This window comes from Octopus sinensis, unplaced genomic scaffold (assembly GCF_006345805.1).
Source record: "Octopus sinensis unplaced genomic scaffold, ASM634580v1 Contig03276, whole genome shotgun sequence".
NCBI lineage: Eukaryota > Metazoa > Mollusca > Cephalopoda > Octopoda > Octopodidae > Octopus > Octopus sinensis.
In genome coordinates this window covers 3,288-7,225 of record NW_021826393.1, presented here as the reverse complement: position 1 = coordinate 7,225, position 3,938 = coordinate 3,288, and the positions used below count along the sequence as shown (strand labels likewise).

At 40.2% G+C, this 3,938-nt stretch overlaps 1 long non-coding RNA gene across 1 annotated transcript; it reads left to right on the top strand.

Moving 5' to 3' along the window:
- Positions 1-394: 394 nt before the first annotated feature.
- Positions 395-3,662, top strand: LOC118760991. The gene is made up of 2 exons (XR_004997080.1): positions 395-428; positions 3,544-3,662. It is a non-coding gene; the product is annotated as an uncharacterized LOC118760991 (long non-coding RNA).
- The last annotated feature ends 276 nt before the right edge of the window (positions 3,663-3,938 follow it).

Genomic DNA, 3,938 nt, shown 5'->3' with positions numbered 1-3,938 from the left:
GGATGCACAGTTTTTTGCCACGCATTGCGTCCATTTCTTCGCCAGTGCTACTCATGATAGTGCTATAGTCGATACTGCTGCTGCTGCTGCTGTTGATGCTGATGCTGATGCTGATGAACGACGACGACGATGATGATGATGATGATGATGATAATTATGATGATGATGATGACGACGACGACGACGACGATGATGATGATGATGATAATTATGATGATGATGATGATGATGATGATGGTGATGATGATGATGACGATGATTATGATGACGATGATGATGATGATGATGATGATGATGATGATGATGACGATGATTATGATGACGACGATGATGATGATGATGATGATGATGATGATGATGATGATGATGATGATGATGACGATGATGACGATGACGATGATGATGATGATGATGATGATGATGATGACGTTGATTATGATGACGATGATGATGATGATGATGATGATGATGATGATGATGATGACGATGATTATGATGACGATGATGATGATGATGATGATGATGATGATGATGATGATGATGACGATGATTATGACGATGATTATGATGATGATGATGATGAAGATGATGATGATGATGAGGATGATGATGATGACGTTGATTATGATGACGATGATGATGATGATGATGATGATGATGATGATGATGATGACGATGATTATGATGACGATGATGATGATGATGATGATGATGATGATGATGATGATGATGACGATGATTATGACGATGATTATGATGATGATGATGATGAAGATGATGATGATGATGAAGGTGGTGGTGATGGTGGTTGTTGATGGTGGTGGTATTATTGTTATTGCTGGTGGTAGTGGTTTTCATTGTGGTAGTGTTAGTGATGGTGGTGGTTGTGGTTGGGGGGTGATGGTGGTTGTAGTGGTAACAGTGTGTAGTAGTGGTGCTGCTACTATTGCTGCTGTTGTTGTTGTTGATATGATGGTTGTATTGCTTGTGGTGTCGGTGGTGCTGGTGGCAGTAGCAGTGGTCTTAGTAGCATTTGTGTTGTTGTTCTTGGTAGTGGTGGTGGTAGTGGTGGTGGTGGTAGTGGCGGTGGTAGTGGTGGTGGTGGTGGTGGTGGTGGCGTCACTCTTCCTTCCATCATAATGGTATCACTGTGATGGCGTCGCTCTTCATACAATTTCCTCTTTTTCTTTTTTCCTTTAAATTAATATTCTCAGACTTAATTCTTTTCATGTAATCCACTTTACAAACACAAATGTCTAAACTTGACAACATAATTACTAAACTTCGCCAGTTTTGTTTTGTGTTATTTTGTCTTTGTTTTTGTTTACATAAAAAAAAATCTTTGTTTTTTTTTAATTTTTTACTTTTATATTTGGTAACGAACTCGGGTGGAGCTCATTCGTATACCCTGCGGATGCCATTGGTGCTATGATTGCGGTGAACATTTCGTCCTGTTACTTCATAGGCGGTCATCCGACATGCAATACGTATAAATATTTATTTCTTTATTGCCCACAGGGGGCTAACATAGAGGGGGACAAACAAGAACAGAGAAAGGAGTTAAGTCGATAACATCGACCCCAGCGTGTAACTGGTACTTATTTAATTGACCCCGAAAGGATGAAATGCAAAGTCGACCGCGGCGGAATTTGAACTCAGAACGTAACGGCATACGAAATACCTATTTCTTTACTACCCACAAGGGGCTAAACACAGGTGGGACAAACAAGGGCAGACAAACGAATTAAGTCGATTACATCGACCCCAGTGCTTGACTGGTACTTAATTTATCGACCCCGAAAGGATAAAAGGCAAAGTCGACCTCGGCGGAATTTGAACTCAGAACGCAGCGGCGGACGAAATACCGCAAAGCATTTCGCCCGGCGTGCTAACGCTTCAGCCAGCTCGCTGTCTTAATACGTATAAATATTTATTTCTTTATTGCCAACTGTGGGGCTAAACATAGAGGGGGACAAACAAGAACAGAGAAAGGGGTTAAGTCGATAACATCGACCCCAGTGCGTAACTGGTACTTATTTAAATGACCCCGAAAGGATGAAAGGCAAAGTCGACGTCGGCAATATTTAAACTCGGAACGTAAAGACAGACGAAATTTCTTCAAGGCATTGCCCCTGCATGGCCGCAGTCTAATGACTGAAACAAGTAAAATATAAAAGATAATTCTAGTTATGAAATAATTACTATGAAGCATTGTGTAGAATATATTGTATAAAGAATTGTGAGTAAGGCCAAAACAATGCGAAGTAAATGCAAGGAAAATCACAAGAAAACAATTATGGCAATTAATGTAGACTTAACTTGTATTCAATATTTCGGGGTTACTATGGCAACACCCTTCTGCGCATGTCCACTCCACACACGCACATCGACAACATTCGTCAATTATTTGAAAATGGGGTCATAACCCCAAAATATTGAATAAAGGTAAGTCTACATTAATTCATATATTTGTTTTCTTGTGATTTTACTTGCATTTACTTCGCATTGTTTTGGCCTTACCCACGATCTTTTATACAACAACAACAACAATAGTAGTAGTAGTAGTAGTAGTAGTAGTAGTAGTAGTAGTAGTAGTAGTAGTAGTAGTAGTAAAATATTCTGCTCAATACCTCAGATTTGCTTGTCAGTTTTTTTACCTTAACCTGTTGAGCATGTCCCTTAGTGACTGACGATATGTGCATCTCTGATCACGAGCAGAAGTAGTGGAGGAGCATCATAGCTATGTGTTGAGAGGAATTCTTTGGGTTTGGATAATTTGGAAACATGGGTGTTTCGCTCAACATCCTTAAACAAACCTTATTTAGCGACCTTTTGAGAGGGATGGGCTACTCGACCTGAAGAAAATTGTAACTGGGCCCCACCTGCAAGGTGTTTATCTTGATATGAGATCACCATGTCGCGCACATATGGTTGTGATGCATGTGCCTGGTGTACCCTTATCAGACGGGTAGTCATGATGGGTATACAGGGCTTTGTATATTTGTACCCTAGTGTCACTTTGAAGGCATGCGCTGCTCCCTCACTCAATGACGATAATAATAATAATAATAATAATAATAATAATAATAATAATAATAATAATAATAATAATAATAACAACAAAACAACAACAACAACAACAACAGCAACAACAACAACAACAACAACAACAACAATAATAATAATAATTATTATTATTATTATCATAATCAAATGCAAAATGTGTGTTGAGAGGAGTGAAACGGTATGGCACATCATTAGCGAATGCCCGAAATTGGCACAATGTGAATACAAAAGACGCCATGGCAATGTGGCAAGAATGATCTATCGGCAGCTCTGTGGAAATCACGGCCTACAAAGAGCAAACAACTATGACGATTTGAAGTGGGAAATACGAAGTTTTGGGTCAATGAAGAGAGCAGACGTGATACCAATAGTAATTGGTGCGCTTGGAAGTTTCTGCACTCAACTACAAACATGGCCGAAAAAGTTCGGTGCAAGTGTGAAGGTAGAACACCTACAAAAACCAGCATTGCTTGGAAGTGCAAGAAATCTTCTCAGGGTTCTTGAAACATGACCAGTAAAACAAGCGTCACCTTTGTCTGCTGGCTGTGGATAGCTGACACTTTCCATCATACCCAGCAAAATAAGCTGTGAGTTTTCACCACATCGTAGCGATGATAATGTAGAGGTGTAAAGGTGTGCGTAGGCTGACCGGCGTACAGGAATGCATCACAAAGGCGGTGAGCTGGCAGAAACGTTAGCATGCCGGGCGAAATGCTTAGCGGTATTTCGTCTGCCGTTACGTTGTGAGTTCAAATTCCGCCGAGGTCGACTTTACCTTTCATCCTTTCGGGGTCGATAAATTAAGTGACAGTTACGCACTGGGGTCGATGTAATCGACTTAATACCTATATCTGTCCTTGTTTGTCCCTTCT